General features: G+C 39.0%; 1 protein-coding gene across 3 annotated transcripts in view; it reads right to left on the bottom strand.

Moving 5' to 3' along the window:
* The window catches only part of LOC103284939 (cytochrome c oxidase subunit 7B2, mitochondrial), a 92,376-nt gene that overhangs the window by 68,021 nt on the left and 4,201 nt on the right, over positions 1 to 20,154 (bottom strand). The window contains exon 1 of one of the 3 annotated variants that reach the window (XM_028143752.2): positions 14,677 to 14,695. The exons of the other annotated variants lie outside the window; for them this stretch is intronic. The gene's annotated coding sequence lies outside the window, so the exon portion shown is untranslated. Of the gene's footprint in view, positions 1 to 14,676; positions 14,696 to 20,154 lie in introns of those variants that run through there. 3 annotated transcript variants of the gene reach the window in all.

Raw genomic sequence — 20,154 nt, 5'->3', positions numbered from 1 at the left:
GGCAGATGCTCAACGCAGGAGCTGCCAAGCGACAGCAACTTTGCAGAGTGCCCTCTCACACTCCAGGACCCCTTGGGGGATGTTGGACTGCCAGTTTTAGCCCAGTCCCCGCAGGCCAGGCTGAGTGACCCCACCTGCCAGAGGAACCCGCTCACGCCACAGACACCCTTCAAGCCCTGGTGCCATCCCAGGTATGGCCAATTGGGGAGGGACCATGGGAGGTTGGCCCCAGGGCATTTCCAGTCTGTCTGGCCCAGTCCTGCCCAGTGGGCCACCTTCTAATTAATTTCCTTTCAATATGCATGAATCCGTGCATGAGGCCTCTAGTACTTCAATAAAGCTGGGGGGGAAAATGAAAGGACAGCTATAAAGTACAGAAATACTCAAATAATGGGACATATCCAAAGAGCAGAGAAGCCAGCTTAAGTGGTCTATTGCTGCAAATTGGGAACAATTTTGAACACAAAAATAAAATAGAAAGCCTTGAGCTTATGCAGGTAAAAATAACAAATTAAGCAACTGATTTCTAAGAAATAGGATATTTACATAGTTCCACCATACACTCCAACAAAACATTTATTACCAGGGAAAAGAGTTACTTTAGAGTGAAGAAATCAGGCAGACACTACCTTAATCAAGTAATTAAAGTGAATATCACTAGCAATAAAACAAACTGAAATTGTGCACCACACAATTGTGACAAGATGCAATGAAAACAAGAAAGCATTCTTTCTGTGGTTTCCTGACAAAGATGACTGATCTGAATATAATCATGAGGAAACATCATATAAATTCATATTGCAGGAACACTGTACAAAGTAACTGACCTGCAATCTTCAAAAGTGTCAAGGTCATAAAAGTCAAAGAAAACCTTGTGGGAATGTTCCAGACTGAAGATATTAAAAAACAAAACAACAAAATGGGACATGTGATTTTGAACTGGATCCTTTTGCTATAAATAATGTATTTGGAAAAACTGGAAAAATTTGAATAGCATTTGAGATGTTCAGGATGTACCAAAGTTGATTTTTTGGTTTTGATAGTAGAATCATGATTATATGGAAGAATGTCCTTGTTTATAAAATCAAATCAGTAACATACAAATGGTTCAGAGAAAACTGCATTATTTGTACTGGGCTTCCAATTTTTCTGTTATTTTTGGGACTCGGTGAGAAAATTATTAACAGTAGATACTTTGAGTCCTTGTTCACTAACCAGAAGAGTCATAAAAAATTTTAAATATAAAATACTATCATAAAATATACATGCTTGATTTAAAACATTAGAAAAGATGGAGTCGTTCAAAAGTTTGGGACAGCAATCAGACACATCTTTTAACAGAAATTACACTTCTATAGTATAGGAAGTTTCTCTCCTCTCTTTCTAGTATCATGGGCATTACTGATCAAGAGAAATTCAGAAAAAGTGGTTAGTACAACTGATTGACAGCTATGCAGAAAAATTGTACTGAAGGTTCCAGAATTTTAGATACAAAAAAAGATCTGTTTGGAGGTGGGGCACAGACCTTCACACCTCTAAGTTTGCAGGGGCCTGAACCCTCACACCTGCTGAGGGAGATCTCCTGCCCCCATGGTTACTTTGCTTCCCATGCCCAGCTCAAATCGTGACCCAGGTAACAGAGACTTGGCCGACAGCAAATGCCCTCTCACTGCAACAAGACTTGATGAAGATGTCTTGCACCCATGATGTGGGGAACTGGGGTCTTTGATATCTAAATCCAGCCTAGCACCAGGAATGCTCAGGGCCTACTCAAGAAGGCAAATAATCCTCTCCACTAATATTTACAGGGTAAAATAAGATGGTTGTTAGAGTATTAAATTTGACAGTAAAATAGTAGTCAAGTTTTCAGACTAATTTAAATTGGCCAATCAAAATAAGCGAATATTCCAGAAAAATCAATTGTACTGGACAAAAAAGCTGTTCCTAAAGTGTTAAATAAAATTTTTATTGGTAAAATTGCATAACATATAATGAACCTAGAGCAGTCACATTTTAGTGCAAAAAAGTAAAATTTAAAAGCTATCAAGATTATAGCATAAAATTTCAAAAAGCCTCCTAATATTTAAACCAAAAAAGGGGGGATAGTAGAAGAATATCATGTAAGGAAAAATATCCTGCAAATAAATTACATCTAAAAAATTTTTACTTTAGAAAATTAACTTTGATTTGTAATGCTAACAGCAAGACACCCAGGTAAAACATACATGGTGTCAAAACAAGCCAAATGAAAATCATTTGGGCAAAAAATGAAAAAGGATCACAAGTCAAATTTATAGAAAAGATTCCTTTATTAACTTTTGGTCGAGAATATGTTTGTATATTTTCAGAAAACAACTCCGAGACCATGTGGATTCCTGCAACAGAGAAAAATTGACAGGAGTGCTCCAGCCATGAAGACAGAAGAGAAACAATCCAGAGATGGAAGACGCTGACGATGCCTTGCCATACTAGCAGTCAGCAGATGTGCGTCACTGCCGATTGCCCAGGACCAAACCAGAGAGGGTCAGATCTGCATTACCACCATTTGTCCACCATCCAGAACTGAAATATCATTGCTGTTCTGTACATATAAAGAACTGTTGGACACAGAAATTGGGACTCAAAAGAACTGTTGCCACAGAAAGAAACTCACTATAGACTGATTCATTTGCCTCTCAGCATAACCATTATTGCTTGTCTCACTTTCGGTTCCTATAAGTGTATTCCTAGTATCACATGAGCTCACTCATCTAGGGGAAATGCTGAACAACATAGACTGAAGAATAAGAAGAGCATTGATCAGACTGTCAGACCTCAGAGGGAAGGTAGGGGAGGGTGGGGATAAGGGAGAAAGATCAACCAAAGGACTTGTGTGCTTGCATATGAGCCTAACCAGTGATCACGGACAACAGGGAGGTGGGGGCATGCATGTGGAAGGGTTTGGGATGGGAATGGGGGGGGGGGGGGGTTTGAGGACAAATATGTTATACCTTAACCAATAAAGTAATTTAATAAATAAATAAATAAATAAATAAATAATTTATGAAAAAGAATTAAAAAAAAAAAAAAGATCTGTTTGACAACCAAAACTCTCTTCTTTCTAAACTCTGAAGTTTGGATTCCCAGCTTGCCTAACTTATCTTCACTACTCTTGCCATATCTAAAAGATAAAAGATAAAAGAGGTAACAAAGATTGATTTCTTTACTCAACCATACCTGTATATGGTCTATATGGCATCATAAACTTTGCCAATAGTTATATATATATATATCTGATAAATTACCCTAAACCATAAACCATTTTAATGGGTCCAACTGAACCTGGGCTACAAATAAACTTTTAATTATTAAAGTTTTACATTAATAGCTCAAGGAAAGTCCCGGTAAAGATAGTGCCTGTGGCTACTACTTCCTCTGCTTTTACAGTACAGTTTGATCAGAACATCCTGTAAGCTTAGCTTTTTCCAATGTAGCATGCAGATTTGCAAAGGAAATTAAGTAGAGCCTAAAAGAAATCAATCTTTTTTTTATTTTTATTATTGTTTTCAGAGAGGGAGGGAGAGGGAGAGAGAGAGAGAGAGAGAGAGAGAGAGAGAGAGAGAGAGAGAGAAACATCAATGCTGATAGAGAATCATTGATTGGCTGCCCCCTGCACGCTCCCCACTGGGGATCAAGCCCGCAACCTGGGCATGTGCCCTTGACCAGAATCAAACCTGGGACACTTCAGTCCAAAGGCCGATGCTCTATCCATTGAGCCAAACCGGCTAGGGCTAGAAATCAAACTTTTGAATGTCGTTTAATATAGTAGCTTGCAGAGTAGAGTAAGAATTTAATAGTAAACCCTGGTCATTTTCTTAAATATTACTATACCATGGTCTTAAACCCTTTATCTGTCTTCAACTATCATTATTACTGCATACCTGTACTATTCCTCATTACTTGTGATGAATTTTGCAATTGGGAAGAGACATTTAATGAAAAGAATATTCATTAAATGGGCTCTTGGGTAATTTAATTGGAAGGTTATAATTTTATATAAAATAGGGTCAAGTTCTATTTGTGATAAGCAGTGGGAAATAAAATTTCTATCTTAAACTTTTGACTAAAAAATAAATCAATGTGCATTATATTTTCATACTCTAGACTGAATCCTAGGTAAGGCTAGTACCAATCCTGAGTATAATTACATCAACATCACATCTGGATTAAATTTTTTAATTCTAGAAGAAAATGTTTAAGCATGTGAAGAACATAATAGTTTTCAATTGATTTAATAATTCCAAAAATTCATTTTCTTCATGCTTATTTAAAATAATTTCATAGATTTGATATTGGTATATATCTTCGTCATTTAATTTAAATTAGGAAATAATCTCTCTGATTTGGACCTTTCAAAGTCCGCTATCTTTCCATATTATTTTTGCATTGAAATATTTTCTGAATTCTCATTTACCAACTGATCTAGTATTAAACATTTGATCTGTTCATTTTTGCTTGTTTTTTAATTTTCTGTTCTACAATGGTCCTTAAATATTTTGCTTAATAGAATGTTCTAATTCTAGTTATCTCAATTTTGAAGTAATAGAAAACATTCTGTTCAGCTATGCCTCATGTCTGATATCAAAAAAGTAGGATAAATTCAAATATGAATAATATATAACCCTTTCCTTTAACAAATTTACAGTCCAGAATAAATACTTCAAAATAAGGCTTGATAACATAGGAAAGAGGTTGCACTCCCCACAGCACCCTACTTATCTCAGCATTTAAATCTTCCACTGGAAGTGGAACCTGTAATATATGAGAAAGCGGTAAATTGTTAGAGAAATTTGGTTTCCAGTCACATGCTATCATCACTGACCCATTGGCCCAGTCACAGAAAAACAGAACACAAAGCTTACCTAAATGACACTTTTTAAAAATTGGGTTTACGAGTCAAGAGATTTCTTTTTCATGCTGGAATAAATGTATTGAATTAACTAATGGAAACTTCACCATGCAAACAACAGCTCAGTGTGTATAAGCCATGTGAAATGACCTTTTCAAAGAACTGGGGTGAAAGGTAGGAGTTAGGAATGAAAGATCTGCAATTGTCTCGTGTCCATAGAGAAACTACCAAAACCAACTTCAGGTCAGCCTGGGAATATAAGTAGTGTAAGTTTCAGGGACCATCTTAAAAATGACTGATGTACCAGATTCTTGTTAAAAAAAAACAAAAAACATTATAAACAAACATTTACTCCAGAACGATATGAAGGAAATGACCATGAAGACTATGAAAATATTTATTTTCACAATAAATAGAGTTATTAGTCCTTACGGTCAATATATAATTGTAGCAATTATAACTATTCACATATCTTTAAAATGAAGTTTATTTTAAAAGGATTCAATGAAGATGGTAAGTTTAGCTATTCAAAGGAGCACTGATTTATAAATGAAAATGTCAAGATATAAACTACAACAAAAAGAAAAGAAAAATGTAACTAATTATGAAGTTATTTCTCAAATAAGAACAGGCAGTAACCCAGAATCTATTTTCAGCCTTTCAGATAATAAATAGGTGAAACCAAAAGTTCAATATGAGGAAACATCTTTTCACAGATTTAAGGAACATTTGATTAAAGGAAAAAGAAATACCCTAGGTGTACATAAAGGAGTCCACCTACTGGACAGAACTGTTAATTGGTGTGGAAAAAATCACAAACAGGTATTTTATGCTCTAGGCAGAATTCTTCTCTAAAACTGGAAATATAATGGCCCCCCTTTTTTTAACAATTAGCATTACAATTCTAACAAGAGGCAGAAATAATTAAGTCATTAAATGTGCTTCCCATCTAGGACTAAATACAAATCAAATCTAATGAAAGAAAGAAGAGTGTGTCCCCAGATCTTGGCTGTTGTAGATAACGCTGCTATGAACATAGGGGTACATACATTGTTTCAAATTGGTGTTTAGGGAATCTTAGGATATATTCCCAGGAGTGGAATATATCCATTTTTTATTTTATTATTATTTTTTTTTTATCTTCACCCAGGGACATTTTGTTTGTTTGTTTGTTTGTTTTTACTTGAGAGAGGAAAGGGGGCAGGGGAGAAAGCAAGAGAAACATAGATCAGTTGCCTCCTGCATGCATCCAGATTGGGGATTGAGCCCATAATCCAGGGATGTGCCATAACCATAAATTGAACCTGCAACCTTTTGGTTTACAGGACAATGCTCTAACCAACTAAGCCACCTGGCCAGGGCCATTTTTAGTTTTTTGAGGAAACTCCATACTGCTTTCTACAGTGGCTGCACCAATCTTCACTTCTCACTAGTAGTACACTTGGGTTCCCCTTTTCTCCACATCCTCATTAGTGCTTGTTGTTGATTTATTGATGATAGCCATTCTGGCAGGTGTGATATCTCATTGTGTTTTTTTTATTTTATTTTTATTTTTTTTAAATATGTTTTATTGATTTTTTACAGAGAGAAAGGGAGAAGGATAGAGAGCTAGAAACATCGATGAGAGAGAAACATGGACCAGCTGCCTCCTGCACACCCCCCACCGGGGATGTGCCCGCAACCAATGTACATGCCCTTGACTGTAATCGAACCTGGGACCCTCCAGTCCGCAGACCGACGCTCTATTCACCGAGCCAAACCGGTTTCGGCTCTCATTGTGTTTTTAATTGGCATCTCATTGATGACTCCTTACATTGAGCAATTTTTCATATTTCTATTGCTCGTTTGAATGTCCTGTTTGGAGAAATGTCTATTCTGGGTGAAGGTGAAAATGGGGATATCCGTAATAGCGTCAACAATAAAAATAAAAAGAAAGAAGGGAACCAAAGGAGGGGAGAAGTTAATCCCATCACTGCATAATGTTCCTGTTTCATTTTGTTCACTTTTTCCTGAGAAGCATTTTAGGGAAGGGATAGATTTTAACATGCATTTTCCATAGAAAGATATTATGTCCTCCTAGTCTAAGGGCATCAGCCAAAAATAAAACAAACAAACAAACAAAAACCACTCATTTAAGAAACAAACCTTTATTCTACTAGCCAAATGGATATCAGTGAGAAAACAGAAAAAGGTTGTCTTATGTCTTTCATCTGCACACAACCAGGACTCAGAGATTTCATCTAAGATCATGTACATAAAACTACTTTACAAAGTAAATATCCCAGAAATATAAGATAATCAAATCTTATTTGAAAATCATAAGGAGCAGGCAGTCTTTCTACCTGACTCTTCCCTATTCACCTCACCCCAGAAGAGTTAAACCTCTGCCCCCTGCAGACAGCTTGGAGAATGAAAACAAGGGCAGGACTTGGCCTAGTACAGGGATTTCTTTGCCACCTCCTGGACATGGCTCATTTCCATTTGGAGCTATTAATCAGGCCAAAACCAGTAGGCTGCCAACCCCTGCTAAAGGCATTGATGACCAAAATGGAAGGCCTACTTGCTGTGTTGACATCATTCTTAATGACTCAAACATCTGGAGAACATTTCACAGTGACAGTCAGAACTTCCCTGATAAGCAATAACTCACATGCTGCATACTATGCATTAGACATATAGCAAGAGTAGTAAAGTGGTATCCCTTAGCCGGTGCCACCACAGCTTAGTACTTTCCTTTGAGATAAAGGCTTTGGTATCTCAGAGAGGTGCTTTCAAGTAATAGAATGCATTCCACCAAGACTTCAATGAATCCCTCTGGGATTATAGAAAACTAGTGGACCGGTGCATAAAATTCGTGCATATGGGGGGGGGGGCAGGGAAGCATGGAAGGGGTGTGTCCCTCAGCCTGGCCTGCACCCTCTCCAATCTGAGACCCCTGTGGGATCAGGCCTAAACTGGCAGTCATACATCCCTCTCACAATCCAGGACCGCTGGATCCTAACCGCTCACCTGCCTGCCTGCCTGATCGGCCCTAACCACTCTGCCTGATGGCCTGATCACCCCCTACTGCCCCCTCTGCCAGCATGCTTGCCTCCAACTGCTCCCACCTGCCGGCCTGATTGGCCCAACTGCCCCCCCTGCGGGCCTGATAGTCCCCAACTGCCCCACCCCCCACCAGCCTGCTCGCCCAACTACTCCTACCCCTAACGGCTGGCCTGCTTGCCCCTAACTGCCTCTGCCTCAGCACCGCCATCATGGCTTTGTCCAAAAGGACATCCGGAAGGTCTCCCAGTCTTATTAGCATATTACCCTTTCGTTAGTATAGATAAGCATATTTAAATCCTGGTTTATTTCCAGCTTGTTAATACCAATTTAAGAATATAAGTAACTTTTTAAAAATAGATTTGTTTCAAATCACAAAAGTAACACATAGCTAGTCAAGTAACAGGGATAGGTTACTACATTTCTAAAGATGACAGACTACTATATTTCTTTATGAATGATTATATGGCAATGCTATATCTTCCCTATTTATCTTGTTTATATTTCCTCCAATTCCCAATTCTATCTCTTCCCCTAGTCCAGTGATGGCGAACCTATGACACGCGTGTCAGCACTGACACGCGTAGCCATTTCTGACGACACGTGGCCGCATGCCGAGGATGAAACATTTGCTGCTCCTGAGGATGAAACATTTGCGACTAGAGTCTTGGAGTTAGTTTTTTCCTCAAAGTGACACACTACCCGAGTTATGCTCAGTTTTTTGGTGAAGTTCGACACACCAAGCTCAAAAGGTTGCCCATCACTGCCCTAGTCCCCCTGTAATAGGCAGTTAGACAGGTATGAGCAGAGAAAGAAGAATAGGCCAGGTATGGAAGGTCACCAGGGCAGAAAGCCCCAGGTACCTATCAATGGACAATTGTAGGGTGGGACCTCACCCCAGGTGACCTTTCCTCCTCTAGCATATATCTGATCATGTGGTTTAGACCTTTTATATCAATGATCATGCAGTTTAGATCCTCCCCTGACCTTTCTTGCCCTGGCATATTGCCAGCCCTGTGGTAGACCCCCATAGAGGAGAAGCAAGGAGGCTGGAAAATAGCCTCATAGGACTCTCATAAAAGCCCTTGCATGACCACTCCCTTAAGCATTAAGTCCTCAAGACAATGAAGTTCTGACCTTTGTTCTTAGGAACAAAGCCTTGGGTCTATTGACCACAGAGATGGAGTTTTGATCAAACTACAGATAACATAGGCCTCAGTTGTGTTTCAGCTCCAGGCCCAGCAAGCAGCCAACACCAGACAGAGCCAGGCCATGGCAGACATCAGGACCAGCTGTGATGACTAATGACTCCCTCCACTGGGGCCCACCAATCAGTAGAGACCACAACCCTGAAAGGCCACAAACTAGAAAAGCTGATGAGTATTCTATTGAGATTCTCCCCTGAGGAATAAAAACCCTCAAGATGGAGGATCCAGCAAGGCTTTCTCTAGACCACACCAGCACCTTTCCCCACTCCCTTCTTTCCCCAGCACACCCTCTCTCTGGGGCATGAAGAGCCTTTCCCTCTCTTCTTCCCCCAGGTGCATGTATCCTTGCCTTTCTTTGCCCTGAGCTCCAAGTGCTCTTCTTTTGCCTCTGTAACTTGTTCCCTGAACCCATGCAGCTCAGCTGGCTCACTTCTTCCACATCTCACTTCTCCAACTTCTGTGATTTTCGAAGTAAACTTTTGCTTATATTTGAGTCTTGACTCTGAATTCTTTCTTAGCCAGACTGAAGTACCAAAGTTGTTAAACCAAGGTCTAACATCTGGTGCTGTTTCACTGCCAACACCCCCACCAAAATCAAAAAGCAAAGCACCAAAAGATAATCTTTAAGGTAAGTAGACAGCTATGTATCTGTACTTTCTGGTGTTCCTACAATGATCATGTGTTAATTAATTAAACAAACCCATAGAGAAAGATGCATTTGGTAGCAGTAGTTAAACTACTCATAAAAAGTTTCCACATTTCCATCACCCGTTTTGCTTATTTTATTTTCTGTATTCTCTTTGTCTAGGACTTAACATTCATCCTTGTTAGATCTGGCATGGTGCTATCAGTGACCTTCCACCTGCTCCCTGGACTTAGATTCTGTCACAAACAACCTTAGCAGTAGACTCTTCCCCATGTCCACCAAGCCTGACAGCAGTATTACACTCTCTTGTTTTCACTGATTGAATTCTGTTTCCAATATGCTCTGGTGTGTCGAATCAGGCTTCTCTTCTCTTAAAGAGAAAGAGACTACATAGGTCTGACAAAAATGGACAAATTACATTCAAGCACATGGGAAGAGTGAATTTTACTAGCAATTTCATGTAAAAGGATGCCTCCTAGGAAGCAGTCATAATGAGGGCTGAAAGTCAAATCCTTATATTTTAGAACAGGAATACTAGTAAGGACTCTGAACACAAATATTGTTGGCTTACCCCAATCCTGTAAAAACATGCACAATAAAACTGATAACACATCAAAATATTAACAATGTTTGTTTCTGAGGAGTGGAACTTTGAATACAGGCAGTCCTCAGGTTACGTCAGACTCGACTTACCTCGTTTCGCAGTTACATTACTATCTCCCATTCACAGTATTTATTTTTAAAAAAAGTTCCATCATTTCAATGTATATACATATGTGCTTTATGTTTTTTATTTACTTACCACAAGTAAAGGTCAGGAATTGTTATCTTTCTTTTAATTTTTTTTTACTGTTTCACTTCATTACTGCTGTGTATGTGTTCCATGTGAGTGACGTAGGTGCTTATGTAGGCGGGTTCCGACTTACAGCGAAAATCAAGTTACATCTCGCCACAGGAACAGATCTCCAATGTAACCCGAGGACCTACTGTAATTACTTTTCTGCTTTTTCTACTATTGTTATTTCCAATGTTTCCTCATTAATCCAATCTGTATTACTTTTATTAGAGAAAAAAATGATTTAGACAAAGAAATAAATGCCAGTAGCTTGCATGCTAGGAAATTCACCTAAGCTTTGAAATTTCTAACTCACCGCCAGCTGAGCCTAGCTCCCAACTCCAGAAATAATAGATCTAGCTGAAGGCAGTAGGACAGCAGACTTAAGCCCCCACTAAGCAGAACCTGAAATGTGTCCTGAAGCTTTATGTTAGCTACCCTGTGTGTCTAAGTAGAAAAGTAGCCTAAGTCTAGGCCTCCCTTAGTACATGATATGTTTTAATAATCCATGGATTTGGCTTCTGTTCCAGTACAGATTAGCTGCTAAAAGCTGGGTCTGGCAACTGGCTGGGAATTACAATGGATTTAACCACGGATATACTCCCTTTACCTATCCCAACAGAAAGAATGCTGCTCTAAAGTAAGTGGAACTCCTAAAACATTAATTATGCCTTATTCATTCATTCCCTAGATATTTACTCAATGTCTACCTTATGCCAGAACATTTTAGGCTCTGGATATATAAAAGAGGACAAATCAGACCATGTTGCTTCACACATAGATCTTATATTCTACTGGGAGATGTAGGCAATAAGACATAAAGAAAAATAAAGCTGGGGAAAGGTGCTACCTTGACCAGTGAAGGCAACTGTGAAGTTTTATCGGACAACCTGTCACTTAAACAGAGACTAAATGAAGTAAAAGAGCAAACCATGTGGACATTTGGATGAAGATCATTCTGGACAGAGGGAACAGCAAGTGCAAAGACTCTAAGGTACAGCAGCTGGAGAATAGCCAGTAAGGTGAAAACTAATTAGTCTGCAGTCAGGTAATGTAAGGCCTTTGGGTCACAGTAAGGATTTCTGACTTTATATTGAATATAACAGAAAATCATCAGAGTGTTCCTATTCAGAGAATAGTGGCATATTTACATGGGTGAATATAGGTAAAGGGAGATAAGAGTAAACACAAGGAGTAGGAGGATAAAGTCAGAGTCCAGGCTAGAGATGGTAGTGGCTTGAATGAAAGTGGTAACAATACAAATGGAGAGAGGTGGTAAGATTCCAAATAAATGTCAAATGTGTACAACCAACAGTTTTACTGATGTGAGATGTGAAATAAAGAGTGACATCAGGGGTGATTCAAAAGTTTCTGACCTGAGCAACTAGATGTTACCATTAATTTGAAGGGGAAAACTATGGGAGAAACAGATTTGGTAGGGGAAAAAAGAATTGAAGTTTGGGTATGTTTTGTCTAGGCAGACAGTTAGATATGGGTCTCAAGTTCAGGGGAAAGATTCAGGCCAGATATAGAATCTGGGGAACCTTCAGTGTAAGGATGGTAATTAAAAGGTAAACTAGGAAGTGAATACATCAAAAGAAGAAAAGAGGCTTGGGACACTTCAACATTTAAGGCAAAGGATCAGGCAGAAAGGACTGAAAGGGAGCAGCAATGAGACAAGATGAGAAGAAAGATGCCCCAAAGTCAACTGAACAATGTGACTAAAAGAATACACTTTGGCTCAGCTGGCGTGGCTCAGTGGTTGAGTGTCAACCTATGAACCAGGAGGTCGTGATTCAATTCCAGGTCAGGGCACATGACCTGGTTGCAGGCTCCATCCCCAGTGCAGGCATGCAGGAGGCAGCCGATTAATGAATTACCTCTCATCATTGATGTTTCGCGCTCTCTCTCTCCCTCTCCCTTCCTCTCTTAAATAAGTAAAAATATAAACAAATACACTTTGAATGACACAAGTATGTAAAGTTTCCTAATCTTATTTCTGATCTCAGAGCCCTGGAGCAAAGACATCAGCTTACCAGTACATTAAATTTAAATTTTCCCTATCTCTTTGACATCTATGTAATAGACTAGTGAATACTATGCCATCCCATTATAGATTAGTTTGTTTAGCTCTGAGCCCACTCTTGTTTCTTCCCCTTCTCCTCCAGCCTGTGTCACCAGGGAATGACACTGGATTCAGCACATGTTGAAGAGACCACAAATTTTCCAGGTAACACATCCTGAAAGTGGAGCTTGATTATGAGCATTGTAAAACCGAATTAAATTGCAGGCATATTATTCTGATGCAGTGAAGAGAAAATGAGGCTCAGATGTAAGTAGGCTTCTTTTGTTCCTGCTCTGTGCAGTGGTCCTCTTACGTATTTGTTCATTTCCTTACTCTTTCACCCTAACAGTTAAATCTATTTTTAGCTATTGTTGGGCATCCTTCAAGAGAGGCAAATACTAAGGACTACAATGAATACAACCCAATGGTTTCAAAGAACTGCCTTCTGAATGTCTCAATGTCAACACCTTTCCTCCCAGTAGAGTCAAGGACTTCCTCTTGCTAACTCTGTATACAGTCTAAAAAGAAATGAAAAGCCGAATCACACAAGTTGTTTACCAAACTTCACTGACATTTTTTATACTGTTTGTGGGACAAGTCTCTCAGGAATGTCAAAGGAGTTAATATAGGTAGACAGTATAAGTGAACATTTTAAAAATTACTGTCATGTATGTTTTTTTCTATAATCCATGATACCAGGATACAAGAACGGAAGCACCCAAGGACAAGCATTCCTTGCATGGGAGTTACTTTGGGGACCTGCCATCAGTTTATATAGTAAGCAGAGCTTAGAGCACTTGAAGAGGTGATTTACTCAATGGTGCCTGTTTTACCCCAAATCTTTGCCTTTCTTCCCCATGTGAATTTCAATTGTTAGGAAAATAACTCATTAGAAGAGAAAAATCAAAGTATCCTCCAAATCTTTGGAAAATACGACCAGAATAGGACATTGTTATCCCCAGATCACAAGCTATTATGGGACGATATTTTTGATTTGTTGTTGTGTTGGCGATGGTGAGAATGGCACCAGGTGTTATAACGATCTGGTCAGATTTGACTTTTATTCAGCAACCTCAGTACTTGAGTTCTGGCTAAGAAAGAAGTAGAGCCAAGGCTCAAAAGAGAAAATTTATTTAGAAAGTCACAGAAGTAGAAGTGAGAGGTAGGGGAAATGGGCTTAGGAAACAAGTTACAGAGGCAAAAGAAAGGGCCTTGGAGCTTAGGAGAGAGGAAGGTAATGGCAAGGGGAGGTAATGGTAATGGTAAGGGGTTTTGGACTCCATCCCCAGCTTAAATTTAATGTAAGCTGATGTTTTTGCTCCAGGACTCTGAGATCATTATCCTTGGGATGAGGTCCTTGTCACCAGAGACTTTCCATCCTGATAACCTTCTGTACCTGGCCCATTATCTTTGCTCTGCTCATGTCTATCTAACTGCCTACCACAATTGCAGAAATAATTTTTTCTAGACAAATTTATTTTAGAAGAGTTTATTGTATTTATACTTTTTATACGTAATTATAAATAGTTACTGCCTTACCTAAATTTATATATATATAAATTTTTATAAAGGGATCCCAAATTTGTATAAGCTTCAGGCTGCACCAAATCCACATCTTCCTGAGATAAAAATTATTGTTTAAAGTCATAGAGCTAGAAAAAATCATTAAAAGTGGGCTTATAATTAGGGCTGCTTGGTCTCAAAGAGTTAATTCTATTGTACTATCACCACGTTAATCAGTTAAACCTCCATGTGAATGAATTTCACCTTCTCTTAAGAATAAATACTTTTGGAGGGGAGAGAAAAATCTATGAGGCCTCTAGAGATGAGGATATCATTACACCCACAAAGAGGAAGTAGAGGTACCTAAAGATAAAGTATTTCTACTTCACAATTTGCCTAGACTTGTGTCACTGGCCTCCTGTTACAGGGCTGGCTAAAAAGAATTATTTATTAAGTATACATGAGTATGAACTTTTATTTTGTCCTTACCTTTGCATTTCCATAAATTTGACTATGGTTTCACAATCAGCATGCCCATGAGATCGTCTGGTTGGGAAAAAAGAAAAATCTGCAATACGCCCTTTGTTTATGGAAATCTCTCAGAGGTACCAACCTACTTTTATTTTTAGATGCCTTGTATCACTGCGTCGATTGTGCTATTGGAAAATATACCCAGTGGCAATTTCATGACTTGCATACCCAATAAATGCAATAAATAATTAAAGCTAGAATTAGGCATACTAATAAGTGTACAGAATTGTTTCCTGAAACAATTACACCAGTAATGTAAAAAGGTTACAACAAGCAGATAATCACACTTGAGATTTGATCATTTTTCTGAAAGATTCACAACTGCTCTGCTATTAAAGCTAGTGGGAAAAACTTCCTCTGGGGACTATTTTTCCTGGTTCATTTTGTACCATGCTATGAGGAGGAGGAGGAGGAGAGAGGAGGAAGGAGGTAGAAGGTAGAAAGGGAGGGAGGAGAAATGGACTAAAAGGACAAGGGTCTATAAAATAGGAGTAAACCTCAATACATCTAATACACAGTTCTGGACAACTGAATTATTTATTTTCTGCAAAGATCAAGCAACAGGCACCTTCTGTTTTTATTAATGCAGTTCAGCTGATATGAGTAGACAGAATTGAAACGAGAGGAATGTGTTTTATCATCTGTAGACAAATTTCAATTTTCTTTTTCAAGTACAGTTAAATGCATTTTTTGCAACTCAAAGACAGAATATCTTGATTACTGATGCAAGAATAATCTCAGCCATTGTGTGAAGATAGGGAAAATAAATAGTCTCTCTGGATGATGTGTCAGCTTGTGAACTTACAGAACAAGATATATTCTTGGAGGTAGGGAAATTAAATTAAGGTAAAATGGTAGAACCATTAAAATGACAATTGAGGGCTGATTTTGTAGGCCATGGCCTGCTTTCCAATTGTCCTTCGTCCTTAGTCTCACCCCAGGGCACAGACAATAGAACCAGAAACAAACAAGGTCAAGACAGGGGCAACTGTCTGGAAATACAGGGCACTCAGGCTGTGGGCCCTGTCATGAACTGCCAGCTATTTTGTAAAATTACGGTTCCAACTCCCTTCTCCTCTTCCCCTACAACCAATTTTATTTCAAGTCTTCAGACAGAAAAATACTTGATAACTCTCCAGATTTCTTCTCAGTTTCATCCATATAACAAAAAGATCAATCCAACACCTGTTTATTTGGAGTCTTTCTCTCTATAACAGGAGAATGCTTAGCATTCACCCTCTTAAATATTAGAAAAAGTTGTATTGCTATCACTTGTACTTTATCCCCACTCAAAGGACAAACATCACTTGGGCTTCTGTTATGAAACAGAGTAGTAATGTGTCCATAGTAGTAACAGAAGACACTAGTTTAGGAACCAGTCCATTATTGCCCTCTCAAATTTTCTCAAGCACCCCTCAGGATAGCCGCTATAGCTGCCAACTCAGCACTGCTCTGCCATTACTACCCACACTTCTTCCTGTCTACACTGCTCAAGTTAAACAGCGCCCGCTCAACTCACCTGGTAAGTAATTCTGCAATAATTGGTGACCTAGTTTAATGTGCAAATTTACATAAGAGTACAGGCCTCTCCATTTCATAGACCACCCCACCTTGGGTATTACTTTAAAACACAAGATTAATGAGGCCTTCTCGGACCTCTTTTTCTTTAACTCATCAAAATTTGACACAGCTGACCACATATAGTGTAAGCCCTGACATCTGGGTTTTCCCTTTCTTGTAATGCAAGTGCCAGATCTAAGTAAGAGTTGATTGCCAAGATAATCCACTTCAAAGATGGCTATCTGGAAAAAACACATTTCCAAGGACAGAACTAAATAAGGAGGTAGGCCACACCTGTTTCCTTTGTTTTACAGATCTTGATTGATTTAGGTAACTGACAGTTTAGGCTGCTTGTTTTCGGTCTTCTCAAGCTTTAAAGTCCCATTCTTAAATTTTAAACTCACCCCTTGAGTGAGCCCTCAAAACCCTAGGCCCCCAAGCTCAACCCCAATAAAAGCAGAACTCCAGGCTCTCTCCCTCTCCTCTCAATCCCAAAAATTAAGGGAGAAGGTCTCCCAGTTTATTTTTGTCAATTCAAATTCACTTATATTTATCAATATAACTCCCTTAACTACTCAGGTAGAAATTAGGTGAGAGGCCAGGCATGTTATGACAATGGATCTTCTAGAAGAAAGGAAACATCAGAAGTAGAGAGGAAGTTTTCTACAATCCTTCCCACATATCATTTTTCTCCAGCATTCTGTTCTCCTAAAACCATTGGAATTAATTATCAAGCTTCAGCTCAGAGAGGCGAGTAGCTTCCCCCCTGAGAAAAGAATCAGCAGCCAATCATAACTTTCCTGCTCCCACCTTTATCAGTCAGCTACCTTACCTATGACTTTGATTATCCTTCTGGGACCACCATTGGCAATTCAGATTTTTCAGCCTGGAATCCTCCAACAAATCACATTAATGAAATTAAATTTGTAGTCATTCTATATCTAAAGTTGAAAATTTATTCCAAATTCTATTTATCCGAAGTTATGATCAGAATATTATCTAGCATTTCTATCAGAGGTCCTACAATTAAATCAAATGGCTTAAGTTCAAATAATAAAATTCTGATATTACAGAGATATCCCAAACTTTAAAATAACCTTTTTAAATTATTAAATTCCCAAGGAAAAACAAAAGTCCAAAAATTAAATCACCATGAAAGTTAAAATACAAAAAAACCATTAAAGTTCAAAGGAATTACAGTCTATAGCCAAATTCTCATGCTTGTGTAAACTACAGCTCAAAGACCTTAATATTAGACAATTTAAGTGAAAGTCCAAAACTCATCCTGATGAATTTCTTCTTTTACTTCCTCTCAATCAAAGGCATTCTCAATGCCTGGAATGGGTATAGTTCCTTCAGAGATTGAGAAATTATATCATGTCAAAAACAAGTTTTTACTATCTATATTTTAAAGAGTTCAAAGAATCTGGAAAAAAGATAAAGTTGAATCTATATTATAATCCGTGACATTAATAAACTCAAAAAAAGAATTAACGATTTAAATGTAAAAAGTAAATAAACCATGAAAGGCCTGTGCACCAGGCCTCTAGTATATATAAAAGCTACCCATGTTAATCTTAGTAAATGTAAAACCCAGCTTGTTACTCTAACCTGATTTTCCTCAAAACTGGACCTTGCATGCTAAAAGTTGTTTGTGTTCTGTGTTTTTTTAGTATAATTTCAGGAGTTTCCATTCCTGTATGAACCTAGGAAGCAGCCTGGCATCAAAACCCCCCGCCCCCAAAAGAATTCAGCGGATAAAAAAGCCCAGATGGCCAACTCAAGAATGGTGACCATAAAAATCCATCTCCATGTGCAGGGAAGTCATCCTGCACAGTCTATACATCCTGTACATCCTACACAAAACCTTTATGCTAACAAAATAACCTTCTTAGTAACATATAATAAATAATGTCTCCCTGGGTCAGAAAACAGAATGTATGCCTTAAGACAAAGGTTAGTCATGCCTGCCATAAAACGCTAACAGCCTTTTTCACCGTATTGCAGAAACAGGGTGTCCTGGGCCTGGGGCAGCTTGGACTCCAGACTTGGCTGATGTTAAAGATCTATATCAGGACCAGCAAGAACACTGCCTGCACGTCCACAGCCCACTCCCCTGATTACATTGTCCTGCTTTCCCTCTCCTTCCTGATAAAAAGTCCTGCCTGCACTGAGATGTTACGACGGGCTTTGGGACAAGAGTCCCCCATTTTCTCAGATGGCTGGCACTTGAATAATCCTTTCCTTCTCACAGCATCTATCTCAGAAGTTTGGCTTTTATTGTGGCAGGCAGCCAAACCTGGGTTCATTTATAACCCTATCTATAAAATAGAAATTATGTAAATTCTTACTCATAGGGTTAATACATGAAATAAATGAGTTAACATTTGCAAAGTCCATAGGACAGTGCTAGTATCATAGAAGTGTTCATTAAACAACTAAATAAGTAAAAGCTGCAGGGGACAAAATAAGAATTAAGATATGTCAATATATACTTTTTAATATATATAACTTTAGTTTTTAAACTATTACTTTTTTAGCTTTGGATGTACTGTTCAAAACAATACTAAGTAAATATATAAACTTAACAAAACTGGCCCATACCCATGAAATTTAAATACAAGCCATTCCCAGAGCTTAGAATAGTTATAACAAAACAAACAAACAAAAAAACCCAGTGTCCTCAGAAGCCACCATTGAATAGCATCTAAAGGAAGAAGGGGACCTGAAAATATTCTTGATTTCAGTTTTACCAGAATGCTTTGCAGTTTGTGTGTCAGAGATTCCAGAAAATGTCTATTAATACATTAACTCTGATACTATTAATTTATCATACGTGGGAGCAAAGTGCACTTAGCTTACATACTGCTATCTCTCTCAAAAAATGACATTTGAGACATTCCTTTCTTCCAGAAAAGTTTAAGTATTTATAATAAAAATCACCAGATTTTATTTGTACATGAAAAATGTTTTAAAATCCTCTTCATGGAGAAACCAAGATGGCGGCATAGGTAAACACCTAAACTGCTGCCTCGCACAACAATTTCAAAACTACAGCTAAAAGATAAAATGGACATCATCCAGAACCACAGGAAAGCTGGCTGAGTGGAAATTCTACAAATAGAAGGAAAGAAAAAAGCACACGGAGACTCAGAGGAGCTGCAAAACGCTGAGGTATGGAGACATGCGCGCGGAGAGGACAGGCAGCTGAGTGCCTGGCTGGCTTTCTCTAGTGGGAGGGAGACGGAAGCTCCGAACTGCACTGAACCCCAGTTCCGAATGCATTGAACCCCAGTTCCGGGCAAGACACTGGGGACTCAGACTCATACGGGGGAAATCTGGACTGTCAGGAAAAGAAAAAAGCACACGGAAACTCAGGGGAGTCGTGAAAGGCAGAGGTCTGGAGGCGCGCATGCGAGTGCGCACAGAGAGGACTGACTGCTGAGTGTGCTGCTGGCTTTCTCTAGAGGGAAGGAGACGGAAGCTCCTGACTGCGCTGAACTCCAGTTCCGGGCAAGAATCTGGGAATCCAGATTCATTGGGGGAGAAATTGGACTGTCTGGCAGCGGGCGAACTTGAGGGCAGCTTTTTCTCAGAGGTGCTTGCAGCAATTACCGAGGGACACTGAGACCCAGGGGCCTCATAGGGCAGGGCTGACGGGAAGCCAAGGCTGTCTGCTCAGCCCCGAGACTCCACCCCATCCAAGCTGAGCACAGAGGCTTTTGCAATTTTGTGAGTCTTGTCTCATAAGGCTGTCTCCAGCACAGAAGTTCTCCCAGCGTAGACACAGCTGATCCTCACAGCCAATTGGCCTGGAGGTCAATTCCTCCCAGTGATACCAAAACAATCAAGACTTAACTAGAACAAGGCTGTACA

The sequence above is a fragment of the Eptesicus fuscus genome, chromosome 2, assembly GCF_027574615.1.
Source record: "Eptesicus fuscus isolate TK198812 chromosome 2, DD_ASM_mEF_20220401, whole genome shotgun sequence".
NCBI classification, from domain to species: domain Eukaryota; kingdom Metazoa; phylum Chordata; class Mammalia; order Chiroptera; family Vespertilionidae; genus Eptesicus; species Eptesicus fuscus.
This window is presented reverse-complemented; position numbering and strand designations above follow the sequence as displayed.